Below are 22,845 nucleotides of genomic sequence, written 5' to 3'. Positions count from 1 at the left end.
GGAGGCATTTATTTTGTATACTTTTTGTTTCATGATGGCGCTTCTTATCCAGCTAGCAAAAAATATGTGGGCCAACAGCGTAAAGGCAGATTCCCCGGCTTCCAGCAGGCAGCTAACGCTGCGTCGCACCCGTTTTGCTAATTCTGACTTTACGGTAGGCAACACGGAGGACTTAAACAGTTCTTGTTTGTCCTTTTTTCGGCATGTTCAGCTGCTGATGTCTGTGTGAAATGAAAACGAAATAGAAATGAAATGAAATAAATCTGGGGGTGTGGAGTTAGAAAGAAGTGAGCGTACCAAACCTCTGAATCCTAATCCTCGTCTCTGCTTGAGGCTAGCGGCTCGAGGCGGCATTAGCCGCTGCGAGTATAACGCATCCGAATCTCCGACCGAACTGTCAAGGGTCGAGTTGCGTTGTGGGTAATGTGTTTTTCACAAGGGAGACAAATGGAATCAAGACTATCTCTGAAAAAAGTATCAAAATCGATGCAGCAAATTCAAACTGTCCAACCGGAGTCTGACCATGTCATAGGAGTGCAATGCTAAACCAGTGAAGTCACTGTTAACAATACATTTTTTTATCACTTTTTACATTATATCTGACTTCAAAAAGGAGTGATTAGTTGTGATTTGAGTTAATGGATAACCTACATTATCACTTTAACTGACATCTAAACGTTTATACAGGGAAAAAAACACTACAAATTTTGAATGCTGTTAGGAACCCCCTCTCAGTACAGTGCAGTGAAGAATCGGCATTTCACTTTAACTGAATGTCTATATATGTGTCAGAAAGCCAACATCATGCACTGTGGAACTCTACATGACACCTGTCAAGACCGGGAAATGGCTGTTCTCTGTTTTCCAATTCCCCTGCTCAGGACGGCCTTGTTCCTTTTCTCACTGTAGAGAGACAGAAGATCACAGCGTTTCCTTCGTCTTACATCTCTCTTTCATTCTCACTCTCTCTTGTCTTATATCCACATTTTTGCTCTCTCTTTTGCACTCTTACATCTCTTTCGTTCTCCTTTTTTGTCTTATTTCCTAGCTTTGCCCTCTCTTGCACTCTACTGCCTTCTGTCTCTTTTTGTTTTCTGCTCTCTCTCTTTCTTCCGTCCTTTAACCCTTCCACCCATCTCTCTCTCTCTCTCTCTCTCTCTCTCTCTCTCTCTCTCTCTCTCTCTCTCTCTCTCTCTCTCTCTCTGTGTTTCTGGCCGACCTCCTTCCTCTCAGCTGCTCTGGGATTGTTCCTGATCATTCCACATCAAAATATCTTCTCCTCCTCACTGTTGGCCTGTGTTCCCCTCATCTCGACCATGTAATAATAAAGTCAGAGGGGGCAGCCCTGCTGGTTTCAATGAGTGCTCATTCGCAGTGGAGGAAAAAAGACCAAGAGCAGGAGAGGGGAAAGCGATGTCACCCACAGCCGAGCCAGCGAGATGAATGCACTCTGACTAAATCTCCCCTTTAGCCACTTATTATTATTCAGAAAGTCCGAACTCTGCTCTACCGCAGCTCGAAAACTGCATATAAAATGTGAGGGATTTGTAGACAGTCAACAAAAGCTTTTTAAGGCAAAGCTGAGACTGAGAAGAAGCTCAGACCTTTATTGATTGATTACGCACCTTGATTACAACTGCATATCTGCCATAAAACAGATTAGAAATGTGAATGACAGGTGTATTATTTTTTCAAATTTGGATCAAAATGTCATGTTTCTACTGTACTTGACGGGTAACCAACTGTGTTTGGGAGTAACTGAACCACTCACATTCACCCATTGTCAAAAAACCCCACAGGGAACTGCCTGCTGTGAGAGAAAACACAGACTTTTATTTTGGGTCCCTCTATAGTGCAGCCCACCAATGAGGCTACATAGTAGCATAGTGCAATTAACACAGGACAGATGGTCCAAGTTCACATCGAATCAATGCCGGGAACAAAGTGATGGGGAGGGAAGCCCGCATCGCCCCATGAGGCCGCCACGGCTTCACTGTCACTGATGCATGGTTCAATTTGACATGTTTGATCAGGTGACTCCATGCAAGGTGTATCCACTTTGAAATTGAAATGCATGCCAGAGAGTACTTACAGCAACCCTCTGTGTTTTGTAACACTGTTGGATCCGCATTACAAAATCTATAATATTTAATCACTCTTATACATTATGCATGCAAAATGCCATTAGTGAAGACAGGTAGGGGTGGGGGGATGGGGGGGGGGGGGCGTTTAATGAATTTTTCAGATGATGATGATAGGAGGATTTGCATTTGCGGGAGGTGACATTGTGTTTGTTCTGGAAAATTGGTTGAGATTAAGGTTCATGGTCGTGGGGTGCCTGTACCAGCTAATATTGTAATATTAATGTAATATAATATGTATAAAGAACTGGAAAACATCAGGTTGCGCTATGTGTGCCGTGATCCTTGTATTTGGTTAAATTAATTAATCTCTGCCGGAGCCCTGACCTTGTTAGGTCTATTTTCATGCCGATGAAAAATGTAATACTGATTAAATACAAATATGACATGTTGTGTCACACAACGTTGCTTCACATTGTGTTTGACCATCATGTCATATTACTGTATTGTTAGTATAGTAGGAAATTTGACACTCATGAAACACCAAATGCAGGTTACTGAATTGCCATTGGAGATCTCAAAAATGCAATGGCTAAAAAGGACTAATATCATTATTATTTGACGCAGCTTTATTGATTTTATTTACAGTACAAGTGAGAAAGAGGGAGAAAGATTAAAAACAGCTCTAAATCTGATTAAATCTAAAATAATGGACTACTCTATTATAATAATAGACTGCTGTGCAACTACACAGAAAACAAGTTCAATGGTTTATTAATGCAAATTTATTTCAAAACTAACTCTGGATGGTAAATATTTTATATTGCCCTGCCATTCTCAGCTGAACCAAAAACTTAATTTCAGAGTCTGTCAGTCATAGATTTGTTCTACATGATAATGGTGTAGCCTGCTCCTTCCTCTAACAATGAAAAAGACATCAGAGGTTATAAACGGGTTTCTTCATTTGCTACAGACTGTTAATATTCTACCAGAGGATGTAGTTTAAAATCAAACAGCCTTCACCAAGAAGAACATAATATTTATATCTCACCCTCTGCCTGTACAGCGTCAGTGCTGAGCAGCCGTGATCACAACTGAAGTGTTGCGATAATGACCTTGCTTCGGGTACTAAACAAAATATTAATTAGATGTTGCAGTGTTTATGAGTCAGCTGTGGTCGTTATGCAACCCAGGCGAGCAAAACAGCCAACTGTTTGGATGTGAATTCACCAACAACAACAAAAAAAGCTGCTGTGTACAGCTGTTGTTTTCTTGACACATATTCATTAATAATGTGAAAGCTACGAGATGAAAAATCAATACAGTAAAAAAGAAGAAGTCTGTTCATTGAATAGCGAGCTTGTTGTGTGACTCTATGGTCCTGATGATTTCCTTCAGCACCTGCAGTCAGCGAGGAAGCTGTTTGCAGGGGAGGGGAGGCGTTAGAGTAGATAGCATTATGAGCATCCTTGCTAATTAAATGTTATAGTTCCCTAACCAAAGCCTCGGTCTCTCTCTCCCTCTCTCTCCCTCTCTCTCCCTCTCTCTCCCTCTCCCTATCATCCCTGCCCCTCCGTGTGCTCGACAGTCTGATTTGTATTCAGGTGGCTTCCTCTCCTCCCGGTGTGTGACTCTGCCGAGCAGGTGTCCATGGCTGTGGCTCAGACAATGATAGGCCGCTGATAAGCTGCCTTGCACAGACAGACTGATAGATAGATAGATAGATAGATAGATAGATAGATAGATAGATAGATAGATAGATAGATAGATAGATAGATAGATAGATAGGCAGAGACTCTGAGTTTTCTGCTGACGAGAATGCCATGTTTTCAGCTGGTGTTTTGCAGTCATGGAAGGTAATTTAAATGCAGGGAACATAAACTTGCAAATCCCTGTGGATGTGTACTGTATGCATGCACACAGACTGGCATGTGTGCCGGCTATGTGGTGATACGACTTTTCTACTACGAATTTGAGCTAAATTCACACATATAATAAAGTTTCTTATGTATGTATGTTCAGTGTAAGTCTCTGTGTTTAAGGGCCTGTTAATCTATTTGTGAGTCTTAGCAGCAGGTTCCAATCTTGTGTTTAGAATTTTGGTGGTGGGTTGACCCTTTTGTATGCATCTGGATCGCAGACTTATAGCCTCATAGCCTACCTTTAAGCCCTATGCCACCACGTCTGGCGGCGCATTGTTATCTTTTAACAGCTGTCGGACATATGGACGGATCCCACCGGTCAAAGCGGCCAAGTATTCCCCAAGTGAACTGTTCTGTATATGATATTGTGCCTCCAGATCCTGGCATCCGGCATGATACCACGGCGATTATCTCCTGTGATCTTTAATAACATCCCAGAGAGGAAGACTGAGTGCAATAAGCTGCATCTGCTGTAACTGGCCCTGGCAGAACAAGGTGAGCGAGAGAAGTAGTGTTAGCCTTGAGTTGCCTGTAGGATTGCTGTGACAATGAATCCTGTAAAAAAAATCCTGTACCTCTGTTGGTGCGGTTCATTTTGCAGATGAATTGGGTAAAAAAAAAAAAGATTACTGTTTACACAGTTTTTTATTGGTACAAAGCAGTGGCCTCAGTGCCATTAATTCTCAAAATTTTTTTTAGAGTTTATCACTTTTAAAAAATTAGTAAAGGCTTTGGGTGAACTAATGCTCAGAAATTAATTTATTTTGGGTTCTGAGTGTTGTTTTTTAAAAGCAGTGTGGTCTGCGAATTGGAGCTTCAAGATCAATTTTTTAATTAAACTAACTTTGTGACTTTGGTCATAGGTGCAATGTTTGTGCCAAAGTTTCTTTAACACATTGGGCCTCAGGGTTTTCTCACACCCTGCTGAGCTGCAATGTTAATGTCAGTGTGTGCATCTGGGTGTATAATTGAAAAATTACTACCTAAATAAATTAAGGGTGTCAAAGCAATGGCATGGAAATGTGATGTAAATGAAAACTTAAGGAAAATACTGACAATTATGTTGTTGTTTTTTGAAACTGAACTTAAATTACAACATGTAGTTTGTACCAGCCATCCATACTTTGAAAAGTTTAATGTTGATTTTCTATTTTTGAGAGAAGCTGTTACTAATCTTAAAAAAAACCATCCAGTAACTAAGCTAAGGGAGACTACTCTCATTGTTCAAAACACAGATTGACCCCCTAACCCACACGTGTCAAACTCGAGGCCTGCGGGCCAAATCTGGCCCCTCGCAGATTTTGATCCGGCCTGCATATCAATTTGGGTTCACAATAAATTTCAGCCCACCTAGTTTCTTTTTGGGGGGGCATTTTTAGGCCTTTATTTGACAGGACAACTTAGATTTAACAAGTTTAGAGGGGAAATGACATGCAGCATAGGGTCGCAGGTCGGAATTGAATCCACGCCCACTGTGGCAAGGACCGAGCCTCTGTACATGGGGCGCACGCTCTACCAGGTGAGCTACGTAGGCGCAACCTTTGTTGTTGTTGTTTTTGTTGCTTTATTTCTGACCTTTTTTGGCGCTTTTTTTCTATGATGGCTAAGGAACTTTTTATGCTGACTTTTTCAGGACTTTATGTCGACCAAACTATAAGTGAGAAAGCTATATGAGACATGCAATTTTATTCATGCAGTTTTGATGTCACAACTATACTGTATATAGGCAGAAAGTTCTGCTACAGTGCCGTTACAGTCATTCTCCGGCTGCAACGGCGGTGCAGAGACTCAGAGAGCGCAGATGTGGAAGTCCCCGGAAACGCTGACCAACAAAGAGACATGCGCTAAAACGGAGCATTTTAGACGGGGAATACAGATATATTCAGACAGACAGCATGAGAAAAAGGATGTGTTTTTTTTAACATTAAAGCACGTAAACATGTTTTAGTAGAAAATCCCAAATAAAAGTATGGACCTGAAAATGAACATAATACAGGACCTTTAAAATCCTTCTTGTTATGATGCAAACAAAGTGCTTTTCCAGTGCTTCCCTGTGCTCAGTTACACTTATATTTGTTTTGTTCGTAACTTAACACTAATTGTTGTTAATGTAGAAATAAGAGAGATTACCTTCATACAGACATTTTGATTTCAGCTACCAGTCAAAATAAGATGACATAAGGTACTTACGTGCAGGGTACTTATTTTAATTTTCTATTATTACTTTCCATTATCTCATGTTTGGACCAGAGATGGGTAAAGAGTTGCCTGAAGACTTCTATTTAAAATGCGTGCAGATACAGTACATAGAAAAGTGTTTGAGCTTGATTTAGTCAAACTAGGAAGAAAAGCCACTGGATGACATGGCAGGCTGTGTGCATGTGTGGAAATAAAAATGGGCAAACAATCAACAACAAGCACTTAACTGACAGTATTGATCATGTTGTTTGCAGAGGGGGGAAGAGGGTGGTGTTTGCAGGTGATGGTGCGGTTTTCAGCCATGCTGATGGGCTCATGTTTTTCTGCCTGTGATCATGGATGAAGATTCATGGTGGCCATGGCTGCTCCATGTCCGCCACGAATCCAGGACTGATATTTATGTTGACAGCCTTCCTTCTCCCACCAAGCCTGGAAGGAGGATCACACAACCTGTCAGTCAGATTGATGTCTCCCCTGACGGCACAAGTTAAAAGGAAAGGAGAAGGTAATGAAGAGAGGATAGAGGATGGAGAATGCTCCCAGGGTTAGAGACATGTAAGGATGATCTCTCGCCGCTGCAGCATCGGTATTCAATGTATCACATTGACATTCACAAACATACACAAACCATACAGTAATGTGATGGGAGCAGCCTTGTATAAAGTACTTGAAAGCAATACTTGAGTTAAAGTACAAGTGTCTTAGCAGAAAATGACGTTGGTAGAAGTTAAAGTCACCTTTTAGAATTTTATTTGAGTAAAAGTCTTACAGTATCTGATATTTACTGTACTTGAGTATCAAAAGTAATTTTCTGATGTTAAATGTACTTAAAGGTCCCATGGCATTAAAGTTTCACTTTTATGAGTTTTTTTAACATTAATATGCGATCCCCCAGCCTGCCTATAGTCCCCCAGTGGCTAGAAATGGGGATAGGTGTAAACCGAGCCCTGGGTATCCTGCTCTGCCTTTGAGAAAATGAAAGCTCAGATGGGCCGATCTGGAATCTTGCTCCTTATGAGGTCATAAGGAGCAAGATTACCTCCCCTTTCTCTGCTTCACCCACCCAGAGAATTTGGCCCACCCATGAGAAAGAGAGACATCAGGCTCATTCGAGATGAGCCAGGTCTGCACAGAATCAATCACCGTGATGACGTTTTATAAAAACTTTTTATTGATTTTGAATTGGAGGGATTTTAACTGCTATTTGTCTGATTTAAAAGTTTATTCTGTACAGAACACCTGTTGTGAGGCTGATAGTTATGTTTAGAAGTCAGAGAGACTAAATCTGTTCAGATTATGGGTCATGTACTGTGTGTTGTTAATTAAAATCAGCAACAGATTGCATGTAGAGCATTTTGACAGCTACTCTGTCATAATAAAAACAGCTGGAGACTGTGTACAAACTGATATATCGGTCTGATAACATTTTAAATATATCGGAATCGGACCACAGTGTTTGTGTGACTTCCTGTTCACCCTGAAGGCTGCTGGAATCAGCTGGAAAACTGTCCGACTTGAGAGCGGATTTTTGTCACCGCCCCTGGCTGCTGCCGCCTGCTCTCGTCCACTTTAGAGGCGAGGCGCAGTTCATCTCCAACGAGCCTATCGTGTCTTTCAAATGAGCAAAGTGGCAGTTGGTCAAGGCCACACCCCCCTCCACCTTGCCCCCCCACCCTCTCTCCACCTCAATAGCTTCAGACACAGAAATGGCACATCCTAAGGAAAGTTCATTGTGGGACTGGCTCTAGTGGCTGTAATTCTGCACCAAGGCTGAATTTCGGGAAAGAGGCTTCAGATCCAGTTTTAGGGGACCACTAAGGTCTATATAAAAGCATCCAAAGAGCACCATGTCATGGGGCCTTTAATTAATAGAATTCTGAACTTTATTGTGGCATCCTCTTCGTAAAGCATAATATTCAAGGTTTCCACATCCTTCTTGAACGTCAAATTCAAACAATTTAAATTTTTGTGTGAAAAAGAATCTTTCACTCCAACGTGCGAAAACATTTCATGCAAGTAACAAGTAACGAAGATGCTTAGGGGAAATGTAGTGGAGTAAAAGTGTGCATTTTATTTAGTAAATGTAGTGGAGTAAAAGTTTCCATAAACATAAATAATGAAGTCAAGTACAGATACATGAAAATTCTACTTAAGTACAGTAACAAAGTATTTGTTCTTTGTTACATTACAACACCGACTGGGAGTTGCACCCAGAGCAATGTTGTGTAGAGCAAAGCTGCTCTATTTCACAGAGGATTTGTTGAATATGTCTTTGATGTGTAGCCTGTTCATGAGATAGGGAAAAAAGCATGTAGGGAAGGGTTCTGTCATACAATATGGATCAAATGAAAAGGAAATCAAAAGATGCAGTGTAATGTCATATGTGTGACCTCATTGCATATTCTTGCAATATTTATTATTTGCGATATGGTGAGATGGGCAGCTGCATAGAGTGGCGTAACTGTTATCCAGTCCCATCATCTTCAAAATGGCATGTCGTTTGCTTTTGTAGGCGCGTTATTCAACCACGACCAAGAACATATTTTCCATCTCTGCGTGCTTTGATTTCAGAAATGATTTGTTTTCATATCGTGGCCCTGCATTGTGCAACAGGCAATTTTTGTTGCATGGCGAGGCCCTCTACATAACGATGAGAGGAAACGTAATCTAATTTCTAGTGTCATTTACAGGGCAGATTGTTCAAATGGAGTAATAAACTCCTCTGCCTCCTCATCGCCCTCTTTTCTTATCCTCACTTCTGTCCTTCTCTCGCTCTCTGCCTATTTCTGCACTTTTCATTCCTTCAAGAATGCATTTGAAACCGTGCAAATGAGAACAAGTGAACAAATGAATGTTTCATGAATGCTTTTATGATGAGAAAATGCAAATTAGGATGAGTGAATGAATGAATGTTTAATGAACGCTTGTTTAATGAAAAGGACTTATTAACTAGAGCGCTGACTTAGCACTGCACCACAGCCCAGGCCCACCACGCATGAAAGGATCGCATTATATTTTGGCAAGGAGGTGATACAACACATTTAGATGAACAAGCGCCGCTAATCAGTCAGACCTGATTGACAGGACGGAGACATATTGAATTAGCAATTAACTGTCACTTTCCCTCGCCCGCCTCTATTTGTTTTAGATAATACTGCACAAACATACAATCTGATGAAGTAAAATTGGATAGGCTGTGCCAACCGAGCCACATTTTTGGCTTCTGTGGCCGAGCTGAGGATAGAGGCCTCACACGCATGAGAGAGATATATCATTCGCTTCATTAGCTGTTGTTGTCATATTTCCCCACATATCACACAGAGAGGTAGAGAAAAATAACATTTAATTTCACTCTGATGTCCTCAAGAAGGAGGTTGGGAGAGTGAGAAATTGTTTGTTTGCTTCTGTCACCTGCGTGTGTGTGTGTGTGTGTGTGTGTGTGTGTGTGTGTGTGTGTGTGTGTGTGTGTGTGTGTGTGTGTTATGTGTGTGAACGCCTTTAAATGAGTACAACCTTGGGTGTGAGCATTTGAGTTTTATCTCCGCTTGATAGTACCTTTTAATCGTAATGTTTATAGCCATTGTTGTGCAACCCCCACACACACACACACACACACACACACACACACACACAAATCTTTATTGGCAAGCGGTTAGCAACAATAAAAATAAACAACGAAAAATAGTATTCAACCATGCATTCATTACAGCCATTGTTGCTTCAGTACCATGGTCAGCTCACAGTCAGCAAGTGCGCAGTAAAAAGATAAACGCAGTAAAAGAAAATCAAAGAATGAAGACATCTAACTGAGCATTGTTTGAAATAAGAAAGATATACTGGGAAGTGGCCCTCACAGCTCCCAATCTCAGACAGTGATCGGCTGTTTGGCAGTGACAAGAATCAAAGAAAAACTAATACTCTGGCACGTTTCGGCAGATTTCCTACAACTTGTGTCAACAGTTCTGTTTTAAACAGGAGACTAAATAAACACACCCAACAAGTCAACAATATGTCAAGTTTATATCTTTCCTTACATACAAAACGTATTTTGATCAGACTTGGCTGGATGGGCCAGTGAGTAATATTGGTGTGCCAGTGCCGGCCAGGCCCATTGCTGGCTACGCGCCTGGGTTTAACAGTACATTGTGTCCTTCAGGTCAGCCAGCGAATGTAAAAAAAAAAAAAGAATAAAAATGGCGGGGTGGCACTGTTTTATAATCCCTGAATGAATTTAAACCTTTCCGCTTTAAACGGAACCGTATTATTCCAATAACCGTCATTATCCCTCGTATTAGCTTAGAGAACACGCCAAATGGCGAGGGCCACTCTGTCTCCTATTTGACCTTCCACACCCACACTAGCACTCGCTGCATATGCTCCCTCTCTCTCTCCCTCCGTCCCCCCTGCCCTCCCCTACCCTCTATCTACTCTCTCTCTCCCCCGTTGCTACAGTTGCGTTAGGGGGAAATGGGGCTTAACAAAAATATTGTCAAACTGCCTGGAAAGCCGAGGGGAGGAAGCTGGGCGAGCATATCCAAATAGCCCCCATTTGAATTGCAAATTTGAGCTCCAAAAAAAAAAAAAAAAAAGTGTTGACAGAGCTCAGAGCAGAGGAGAGTAGGTCCTTAATAAAGCAACAGTGTTAACTCTTGGGTGAGCGGCTTCAGAGCAAGATCAAAGCGTTTTAAAACAGGGCAGACTTAAACTTCTTTGGGGGACCTTTCTCACCCATACACCTCTCTCTCTCTTTCTCTCTCTCTCTCTCTCTCTCTCTCTCTCTCTCTCTCTCTCTCACAGTTTCCCCATAATGCTGTCCCTTTAGTTGCCAGCCTCCACAATCCCCTTTTCTCGCAGCTTGGGCTTTTAAATGAGAACCGCTTCTACTTCCTCAAAGAGCATGCAAATGCGCGAATGTATGTGCGACAGAGAGTGAGGCAGAGGGGACAGGAAGAAAGAAAGTCGAGCTTTGTTAGAGATGTCTAAATTGGGTTGGCTTTGTGCAAATCCACTGATCTCTTTCAAATGAAAAGGAAAACATGTGCTTTTGTCCCACTAATAGGCTATCCACAAAGGAGGGATCCACACATAAAAAAAAAAAAAATAACAGTTACACACGTGGGATAAGAGTCGGTCACTGGTGGAGACACACAAACACATGCATGTGTTTATCTACATGCTTACTTTACGAGTCACCCATGCTGTTGTTTAAAGTGCTATCACGTAACACAGTCTGAGGTGTCTTGATATACAAAACTAAAAACTCCTCAAAGTGTTTCATCTTTGAGGGTTCATAACAAAAATCATGATGTGGGAACTTTAATGTATGAAGCTGTAAATTATAATTGAGACACACCCACAACACCTGCAACATCCCCCCTTTCAGGAATATTTCAGCCATTACATTTTTATTTGTATAATTTATGATTAAAAGCTACACATTTCTGGCATTCGCACAGATCACACTGATAATTCACGCTCCCATATCCCAATCTCCCCTATGGGAACTACAACCAAAAGAAATCCGTCTGCTGTGGGTTCAGACAGAATATTGTGTCCAACCACAACATGACTTGAGACTACACTGATCTTTCCTGAATAAATAAGGCTGCTCCCATATCGTTTTGTGGCAAAGCCATATTGATTTCATTTTGGATCACAGCCCTGATGAGGATAAGAGTTGGCTGTTAAAAAAAGAAGTTGTGAGGGAAGCAACTGATGGATGCTGAATCTGAAAAAAATACTTAAAGAAGTGTTAAATCATTTAAAGCATCGGTCAGTTCTGACTTTAAACACATTTTGTCATATGATGTGTTTAACTGTGCTTGTTTTTCCCAAAACTAGGTAGTTAATGATACCTAGAAAAAACAAGATTCAAATAAATGCTTACTTAGTAGGAATTCATTTGGTTGGATGTTTTTTTTTTTTTTTTATTAGATTCTTATCAATGTGTTAATTATTCAAAAGTAGGCATATAGAGCCGGTCAATTTTGAACAGGAAAGCTGCAAACATGAAAAATCCAGGAAGCTTACATCACATTCTTGACTTAAATGAATATCACAGATAAAACAAGGAATGTAACAACAAACTAGTGAAAACCTGTATCCCTTAACCAAGGAGAATAATGTATAAGCAAGTAAAGAAAACATACACATCAGGTCCACTCTCAGTCAAGCAGTACTGTAGCTTATCGGATGTCTTCCAAACTCTTGTCTAGAGACTGCTGTATACTGGAGCGCAGCTCTTCCAGGCTGTGTGAAGCGTAATGTAGGTCAGATGTGTGAGCCGCAGTGCCGGTTCACAGCGCTGACCCAGTAACGAGCCCTCTGTCCTGTTTTGCTGTCAGCCCACCTTACCTGGCACACGAGGTTAGGTTAGTCCCTCTGACTGTGTCGTACAGCGGCAGGAGGAGCGACAAGGCAGCAGCATCCAGCTGTCTGATCATCTGCATGATCAGCAGATGAAGGCATCTAGGCCATCAGTGTGTCGACAGCTGGTTCTCAGTGTGTGGTCCAGAGTAGTGGTTTTATTATATACTTATTGTAAGTAATGATCCACTTGATTTCAGATTTTTTTAATTATTGTTTTTATTTATGTTTTTATTTTAGGGGCGTGGCTGTGGGTGTGGTGATATTGATGGTTACAGGTACGATCTGTCCACATGCTCCCAAACAAAACCATCATGAACATCCTTATTTTCAGCCAATGGAGCAATCGTCTAAAACACAGTAATGTCTGCTTAATATAAATATATCAAGCATGTTTTAATAAGCATATACAGTATAGCATATATATTTAAGAGTAAACCTAAAACTCTCCTCTTCGATAAAGCTTATAGTTAGGGAGTGAGGAGTTGCAGCGCCCGTCTAACCCGGCCACCTGCTCTCTTCATAGTCGTCAGATTAATTTGCCATATAATCAATAATATAATAAAAATAGAGGGAGGCAGGCTCCTGCTACGTCCTGCTATGTTCTGCTGTGCCATGCTACATCCTGTAACGCCCTGCAGTGCCCTGCTACGCCACAAACTACTACGACTACCCGTTCTAGTCACTGTTCCATTATCTTTATTGTGACTATTATTGCCACAGTTCATCACACCCCCAACCGGCACCGTCAGACACCGCCTACCAAGAGCCTGGGTCTGTCTGAGGTTTCTTCCTAAAAGGGAGTTTTTCCTCGCCACTGTCGCACTAAATGCTTGCTCTTACTGGAATTGTCGGGTCTTTGTAAATTATAGAGTGTGATCTAGACCTACTCTATCTGTAAAGTGTCTTGAGATAACTCTTGTTATGATTTGATACTATAAATAAAATGTAATTGAATTAGTGATAGCTGTTGATTATCATAATAAAGCAGTAAGGTAGACGAAATAACTAATATGTTTTGTGATAAAGAATCACAACACAATGAAAATAAATCAGGTAAAGGAAGATATGACATCTCCGTAACATGATTAAAGAATCACTTCAGTAGTAGGTCATAGAGAGGTTCTGAGAGCAAAGGCACAATCATTCATTCTCTGGGCCCCATCTGTACCTGTTTCTATAGCAATCCATCCAATAGTTGTCGACATTTCAAAAAACAAGTCTCCTCATGGTGGCGCTGCTCAGCTTAACTTTTCTGTTTTACTTATTCGAAACAAACTGCTGCTGCTCCTTTTGCTGCTTCTTTAAAAAAGACATCATTACTTTCTATGAATCACACCGTTTTTTTTATCAGGAAAATGTTCTGCCACTGAATGTTAAAAGAAAACGTTAGGTATGTGTGTTCTAACCAATCAGCAACACAATAAAGAGTAAAGATTTATGGGATAGTTTGGCATTTTGTGAGATACACTTAATCGCTTTTTTGCAGAGACTTAGATGAGAAGGTCGAAGCAACTCCCCTGTCTGCCATAGGCGGCGCTAGGCTCATCTCAGCACCCCTGAAAAATAAAGTCCTTATTGTGATTTTGTGAAATCGTTTAGTGCTCAAACCTTATTACTTTTGCAAACCTAATTTTAGCGATGAAATAGGCTAGGATGAATGACGACAGGCTCAGCTCAGTTGTAGCCTAAAGTCAACAGCCTATCTGCGATTCCCTGAACGAGGGCGCCTCAGTCAGCTGAGGCGTCCTGTTCAGTCTGCGCAGATAACTTTGGGGAATTCGGTCGTCAGAGTATGGCTACTTTCAACCACTGAAAAGGTACGGCTAATGGAGTGAAAATTAAATCTAATCGAATGAACACGTTAAGTAGGCTACAGGTGTAGTATTTGTGGAACCAATCTGTGAGCCCTGATCACAATGATGGCAATTATATCTGAATTAGCCTAGCTTATTCACCACGGAGTCCAATTTTGTTGTGCAGCGTTAGACAAAATTGCTAACTGTAGGCAAATGTAGCTTATGAGTAGCTAGCCTACTACGAGTTTTTAAAGGGTGCTATTAACAGCCTGCCGTAACGGCTTGAGCACCGCTAAATATAGCATATAGCGCCACCGCTGCAGTTACCTCCCTACCAGACACTTTCTTATTTTTAACTGTCAATGCAAATGAAAAATAAATAATTTGACCCGACGGATCATCAGACTCATTCATATCAGAACTGAAACACTAGAACAACAAACCCTGACCCACAGTCTGTTTCCCCATAGATGGATACGTTTCTTCTTTTAAAGAAAGCAGCCAGGTTCAGCAACCCCATATTCACATATGCTATAAATAGGTGAATTTATAACCTGGTAGCCTACACGATACATTCTCTGTTGATTAGTCGATTACATTTGCCTTCTGGTTGACAGCACAGAGGAGTGAGGAGAATAAAGAGGGAGAAGGGCAGAGAGAGCACGATGAACAAGGTGAGAAAATGGCTAGGAAACCTATAAGACATATATATATATATTTAAATATATATATATAGTAGGACTACTGTGTTTTTGTTTTCTCTTTTATTGAAATATTATTTTCTAGTTGATTACAAAATGTTTTGTATGTGATTGTCAGTGATATGACGGAGGGAGGGAGATAGAGGATGAGAGGAGGATGGAGAGAGAGAGAGAAGGATGGAGAGAGAGTGGACAAAGAGAGGGACCTGGAAGAACCAGGTGAGAAAGTGGACATATATTATACGGGCAAAAACACTTAAAATATTCCATTCACATTATATTTACATATGCATTTCATGGAGGACTAGGCTCTTAAGAAAAAGAGATGTTGGATTTTCCCCATCTGGTTCAGAGGCATTATTAGATTAGATTATTCATCATTTAGCTGTATAACCATATCAGTTTCTATCAATGATGTAAATGAAAAAGTTAAAAATGAATAGCAGAAAAAAACATGAATAATCTTATTTTACCAGTTCAAGGTATGTGCAGGGGTGTAGCTCAAAATTCTGGGCCCTGTAGAAAGGCATTTTCTATGGGCCCCTCCCTGCATCCACAGTTATTAATTCTAGCATCTTTTATGGCCCTCCTCACATGAGGGCCCTGGGTACTCAGTCCCCTTTCCCCCCCCAGTCCGACGCCCCTGGGTATGTGTGCTGCAATAATCATGCTTTGTAGTTTCAGTCTTTTTTTCACAGCAGATGCCTTGAATCTGTTGATAGTTTGTCATAATTGCATGTCTCAATCTGTCTATTTCTTTCCCCAAAACTCACCAGAAGTCATGATTTAAGGGTTTAAAAAAAAAAAAAATCTTACGGGGGCCCCCTAGCTTAACTACTATCAACTTTTCATTAGGGGCTGAGCCCCCCCAAAGGTCAGATCCTAGAATCGCCCCTGCAGTCTGCACATGAAGCTGCAGCCGGTTAGCTTAGCTTAGCACAGAGAGAAACAGCTAGTCTGGCTATGTCCAAAGTCTCCAACTCTAAAAGCTGGCACAGCTTTCCCATTAAGTAAAATATCCTCCTCCATATGCTGCTATTAGTTTATCCTTGAGCCTCATAAAATGTACATATATATATACATATACAGTAGCTCCAAAAAATAAGTACATAATAATTTGAATTCAGTGGAGATTTTGTATATTTCACAAATATGAAATATAGAGATTTTATTTTATATAAATCAATATATGCATTTACATCTTAAAGTTTAAACTGTAAAAAAGTCCCATTATGTCATGAAACAGGATAGCAGAAATAGTTTTAGTGGCTTTTGTGATTTTATGGTACGACATGTTTCTAAAAACCTTTTCACTTATTATTCAGAATACTGTCTGTGTCATGTGATATTAACTGCAAACATGGTCTATATTTGCTGCACGGGGGACAAAAACACACCGCCGATATGAGCAGCAGTCAAACGCAATGTCCCGAAAAAGGTCAACCTCTCCGAACATCCCTGTGAAAAGGTAAACGTGGGGGTTCATGTGTGTTTCACCATACCTGTTTTTTTCTCCTGTGAAAAATTGAATTGGCAGGTGGTACATTAAGCAGCTTATGTTTAGTTTACGATGATTGCCCTCCCCCTCTTTTTACCTCTGTTTCTCGCTCCCACTTTTCTGACAGATGTCGAGTCTCTCCCCGAGCTGCTCCACCTTACTCCTGTACCTGCCTGCGAGGCTCCACCACGGCTCTGTGTGTTTGTCGACTTAATGCTGGAACAAGGCTCTAATCTGCCATTAAGACAGGGGGAGAGAGAGGCTTACTGGTGTTTCTCTTACAAATCCACTTCCAGAAAACCCCCGTCAGAGATGCTGCACTGCATCCCAAAGGATTAGTGACGGGACTAGCACCGAGAGGAGAGGAGAGGAGAGAAGATGAGAGGAGAGCAGAGGAGAGGAGAGGATCATAAAAGGTCAAAAAGCAATGATGTGATGAAGGAAAGGTGCAGATAAAAAGAGGTGAATGGATAGAGGGCTGCAGGGACAGCCAAACACAGGCAGACAGGACACCTACAGTAGGTGAGAAAATGAAATGCGTGTCTGTGTGTACAGACATTGCATTTGTGTATGCTTACACGGGAACACGCAAGAGACGGAAGTGAAAAGGAAAATGACACACGAACGCAGGGGTGTAGGAGCAAGAGAACGAGGACAAAAGGAAGAAAGAGGTGCTGGTGCTGTGTGGGTGTGCTGGTTGTAGAATGAGGGGTTTTGGGCTGTTACATTTAATATCTGGTATCCACACAGCGTTTAAATGATGTTGTGTGCAAATATCAGTTACCGACAGGTCCCCGCTCTGCGTCTTAACCCCTTTCAACCTGTTCAAATACACAACAGATTTACTCCTGCGTGCTCCCTCCATCCTCCTTTCTTGGCTCAGCCTTTGCTTTAATGATAGCCAGACAGTACAGCCCTCCTAGTGTCACTGTGATGCAGCCCAGGCATGACTAACACCTTTCTGAAGGCTGTCCATCTGTGGTGGGAACACCGGAGAGCCAGAGCAGGGGTCTGAAATGGAGCAGTCCTGACAGGCAGATGGCTCAGCTTCTCTGCCAGGACTGTGCCCGGTTCCCTCCACCCACGCAACTCACCCCCTCTTGGCTCAGCCCATCTGTGGACTGGCCTTGAGGGGAATGAACGTGGCCCACCTGGGCTGATGGGGTTGCAGTGTCCATTTTGTTCTGAGTCAGAGGTCCATCAGAGCCTAAAACACACTTAGCGAAGGAGCAACACACAAACGCTCATCCACAGAGCTGCCCCTCTAAAGGTAAGTGAAGGGATTTTTTTCTTCTTCTCCGCCAAAGACTCCCGGCATTTCCGCGGGCAGTTGCCATGGCTGCGGTAAAGTAAGCGACCACCTGTGGTCCCCCCCCATCTGATGTAAAAGAAGAGAAAGGCAAAAAGAGGCAAATCAACAGACTGATTGACCCAGAGTACCCTGGAATAAATCCAACATTTCCGAACCCTCTGATGTTTCAGGACATTCACGCAGGCAGATAAAAACATCTTGATTCAGCAGACAGGAAAGTCTTTCGTGAGCATGGGCAGCAGATATTAGCCCGGGTCAGAGCAGCCTGAACCCCCCCAAAGCAACTGGCTCCACAGATTCCTCTCCTGCTGGACATCAATCTTCAGAGCTGCTGTCTAGGCAAAGAGCAGATTTGATTTCTCCACTGAACAGAACTCAACCCTTGACCTTGAGTTGCTATGGTTACTGTAAAGCGGGTGGTAGCAGTAGCTGCAGCCCTGCAGGATGCAGAGCCGCTGTGAACATTATAGGAATAGATATCAATTTCTACAAGCCCCTCGCAAAGTGTAAAAGAATGTAGTCGGGAATCCCGCCCCTGTCAATAAATTAACTATTTATGTCTGGCCTTGAACAAGGTGACTGTGTGTAATACATGTCAGCACACTGTGCAGCGGGATGCTCGGAGTCTCAGCAGAGGTGGATCCTGTTTAAAAACACAGTCATGTCTGAGGACTGTGTGTGTGTGTGTGTGTGTGTGTGTGCATGTGTGTGTACGTGTGTGTCCGTACATGTGTCCAAGCATGTGAATATGTGTTGACTCGCTGCCAGTGTGAGTTCCTCGTGCCAGCACCGCAGTCTGGTGAGGCAGAGCGGCACGTCGGCTGCACAGCTGCGTGCGGGTAGCTCCCATTGGTCGAGGTTAACGAGGTAGAGAGCACATCTGCATTGGAGCAGGCCACGGCTGAGTGAGGCCAAAGAAGAAGCTGCCATGCTCTCTCTCTCTCTCTCTCTCTCTCTCTCTCTCTCTCTCTCTCTCTCTCTCTCTGTGACTCGCCTGCATGTGTTTTTATGTTCGCGAGAAGTGCACGACTGGGTTTATTTTAATGTCAGGAAGGGTGTCAGTATGTCAGTGGAAGGAAAATTTCATTATTTAATTTATTCTAGTACAGGATTATTTACATTTACTGCATGTGTGTGTACAATGTCTATACATTATCCAAGTAAGCCAATGTGTAGTTAGGAAATATAGTCATTTAAATGCAACAGTTAAATTAAACCGAGATCTTACCAAAAAACCTGGTTTTAACCTGCACTCCTGTTTAAACCACAGTTATTATTACTGGGAAAGAACAGAGCCATAGATTGTCAGTGTTATTAGTAACACCTTTGCTTCTCCTACTACTACTATCTGTCTAATCCTATCTCCTACTTTTGCTGCTTTTACGCAATGTCTGCAGAATAGGAAGAGTTGGGAGTGTTCCAGCATTATTTCAAGATCCACTGCTAACCTTGTAGTACCAGTCACACCAGTAAATTCGCCTGAATGAGCTACTTTTGCTGTGCTAAACATTTTGAGCAGTTCTATAACAAATGAACCCAGATACAAACTTCTATAGTTTCTTGACTGTATTACTGTTAATAAAGGATTTTTTTCAGATGTAACTACCAACGGACGTGGCTTTGCGACCATTTTGTGTTCTGTAGTTCTTTTCATCTAGTAGTTACTGTCAGAAATTCCAGACTTTAAAAGTCCCTTTCCAACCGGAGGGATTTTTAGTTCCTACAACATAATGTGCCTAGAACCCTTTTTTTCTGGACCAATTTGGGGATTATTAAGTTCCTCTGACAGCAGTTCCTGTAACTCTTTCAGCTCATTTTCCCTTTTCCGCATAGGAACGCTAACCCCCAATTTCCACTAGTTGCGCAACGGGCACCGGCAACGGGCACCGGCAACGGGCACCGGCAAAGGCGGTGGAGTCATTAGGTTTCCATTAAAGTCAATGTGTGTATTTCCACTGACTGCGGAACGGCTGCGTTCCAACTCCGTCCCAGCTCCAGCGATCCGCAGCCCTCCGGAGCAGATACGCAGAGCTTCTATTTTTGCCGGACGCCGGAGAGCTGCGCAGCAATTCAGCACAATTCTGATAGTGTGGGACAGGAAGTCGAGCACAGAAACAAAATAAAGCATCCGGTTAATTTTCAAAATAAAATACACCGTGCTCACGGCGGATCATATTTCCCTGCACTACACCTTGAAAACGCAGCACAGAGTTGTTTCCCCTCTACTCCTCTGGATGGAAACAAACTTTTGTTGGTTTTGTGGTTCTATTCTACGTGAATTCGCGAGATCTCGTGGGTCCTCGTGACTTCAGCTGTCAGTCATGGCCGCAGCCGTTCCGCAACAAATCCGGATCTGGTGGGTATTGACGGATGGCGGAGCACGGAGCCGTTCCGCAGCCGTACCGCAACCAGGGGAAATTAGAAGTTAGTGACCTAGCAACGTATTCTTCACTGTCTGTTGCAATTCGCCTACGTATGCTAACTCATAAGACAAACATCACGCATTCAACCAGCTAATTGTTAATGCTAGTTAAACTTACCCGTCATTTCGTTGCGCTCTGCTCTTCTATCTTCTTCCATCATATTAATTAGGATCATATTACGCTGGAGCCTTTGTCTTCTGTGTTTCTCTGTTAAATACTCCAGCCTACTCTTTAAACGCCGCCGCAAGGCACAACAGGAACATTTCGATGGCCTCCATGCTGGTTTGTTGTTGCACCTAGGTTCATCCTCAGTCGCTACAGAAATGAACGCAACTGAACGGATACAGAGGATCAGAAACCCTCTTGATGCTGGAATCGTGTATAAACAACCAGGCTGCTCTATGTTCCATGTAAATATGATCAGAAACCGGATAAGATTCAAACCGGGAAACCTCATGTGAATGTATGTCATCTTCAAAAAAAGCTCTAAAAAAGAGAAAATCCCCACTTTCATGAATAGATTTTCAACGCAACGTGTGCCAGCAAACCGAGTTGCACCTTGAATTACAGATGCATCGGTTTGAAAATCAAAAGTCAGCAAACTTATCACAGCGAGGGGTGCAGTCATGCAAAGTCAATACATCCTGGGAATAAATGTGCACAAAATGCTTTGGGAAAGAAGAAGAAGTGATGATATGCATCCATTCACCTCTCATGAGATCTGGTTTCATCAATTCCAGGATTTATTCTCACGCACCTTCAATGAACATTTACATCCCCTCAAGAAGTGGAGGCTTTTATTGTGGAAATGTTGTCCTATATCCTACCACAAACGGACACTGAATGGACATACAGGGAACTTTCCACATTATGAACTTCATCTAAACGAGAGTTCATGCTTGTTTATGCATGAGCTGTCCTCGGCCTCACTACGGTCTGCTGCAAAGCATGAATGCGAGTGTACTCAGTCATGCATAAACATGTCTTTGTGCTTAATGGTGTTGCATTGCACAGTGGTGTCTATCTAGGACAGTAGCATGTAGTGATTGTTGTTTACACTGCCTATTTACATTAGAAAGCCCCGTAACAATAGACAGTCTCACCATGTAGATCCGATAGCCGGGGGTTTTAACGTTGGAGCCCATCGTCCTTATTGTCTGTCTCACCCAGGGAATGTAGAATTAACAGATTAGCCAACTGGAGGGGGTAGAAGAAGAAAACGCCTGCATCTACTGTTTGAATTAGAAAAGGAAAAACAGTGGTGATTGTTTGAGCAAGCATGTATGAATCCATATGTCTATTTGAGGACAATGACTGAAATCGTATGTACACTGGACCCGATGAATGTGAGCAGGCCTTGATAATATGCTAAAGAAAGTGTGTGTGTGTGTGTGTGTGTGTGTGTGTGTGTGTGTGTGTGTGTGTGTGTGTGTGTGTGTGTGTGTGTGTGTGTGTGTGTGTGTGTGTGTGTGAGAGAGAGACTCTATGAACTGAAGCGTGTGTGGAGACCGACAGGAGAGATAGCACAGAGATGTGGGGAGAAAGAGAGGGCAAACATATTCATCTTTACCTTGGATTCACTGGCTGAGTCACTGCAGATGGAGGGCATTTTTCATGCTGCATTGCTACACAGTTCTCTTTACTGCGTTATTTTTTATGACACTCCTCCCCAAGGATGTCGGGGTCTTCAGGAGGCCCCTGACTGGGATTGATATAACAGGCTGCCCATTCCTGACTGACATTTGAGTTTTTCTTCTTTACCATTACGCAGCTGTCTCATTCTTCATCAGGCGGGTTATGGCGACAGATGCACGTCACGCTATAGCACATGTGGAGGGTTGGCAGTTAGCAGAATATTCTCTCAATCTGGCTGATTCCTCATATACTGTACCTGCAATGGTTTCCTTCTCCAGGCAGGTTGCAAATATCATACTTGGCTGGCCAGTTTGAATGAAATTAAGCAATCCACCATCAACATCACTTGTTTGCGCTGTGAAAGTTTCTGGTGTAATTATAGAGCAGATTCACTGTTTATTAGGATTTAGAGTTGTGTTCTGAAGCGATGTATCGCAGTAACGCCCCCCGTGGAACAAATCAAAACTGGGTCAGAGCCTCAAAATATCAGAAGAGGAGCCTTATTATCATTTCTGTGTATTGTCGAGCTTCATTTTCTGCCAGATAAAAACTGTATAAACAAAAGGTTGACACATTTAGGATGGAGATAAGGATACGGTGGGAGGAGAGGGAAACCCAGACTCTAGATTCCAGAGAAGCGGGCTCTGTAGTGGCATGTTGGTCCAAAGCAGCCTCCAGCTTCTAAATAACCCATAGTCAACATTTTGGTGAGCTGACTCCTGCATGATGATCAAAGCATCCAATCTGGGCCTTAAACACCCAAATCTCTGCTGAATATCTCGGGGCAGACGTGGAGCAGCGAGTGGAATGCCTGCCTGTGTGTCAGTGTGCCTCAATTTGCATCTCGCGTGTGTGCCATGTAAAGTACGTGTGGGTGGTTAAATATATATGTCAGTTAGACACAGAGAG

The 22,845-nt window shown here is 42.3% G+C and overlaps 1 long non-coding RNA gene across 2 annotated transcripts in view; it reads left to right on the top strand.

The window, feature by feature from the left end:
* Positions 1–18,849, top strand: part of LOC120568036 — a 46,772-nt gene extending 27,923 nt beyond the window's left edge. The window contains exons 2-4 of one of the 2 annotated variants that reach the window (XR_005640652.1): positions 4,381–4,498; positions 14,985–15,041; positions 15,187–15,233. This is a non-coding gene — a long non-coding RNA (uncharacterized LOC120568036). Of the gene's footprint in view, positions 1–4,380; positions 4,499–14,984; positions 15,042–15,186; positions 15,234–16,693 lie in introns of those variants that run through there. The other variant, XR_005640651.1, reaches the window with a different exon arrangement.
* The last annotated feature ends 3,996 nt before the right edge of the window (positions 18,850–22,845 follow it).

Source organism: Perca fluviatilis, chromosome 11 (genome assembly GCF_010015445.1).
Source record: "Perca fluviatilis chromosome 11, GENO_Pfluv_1.0, whole genome shotgun sequence".
NCBI classification, from domain to species: domain Eukaryota; kingdom Metazoa; phylum Chordata; class Actinopteri; order Perciformes; family Percidae; genus Perca; species Perca fluviatilis.
This window is presented reverse-complemented; position numbering and strand designations above follow the sequence as displayed.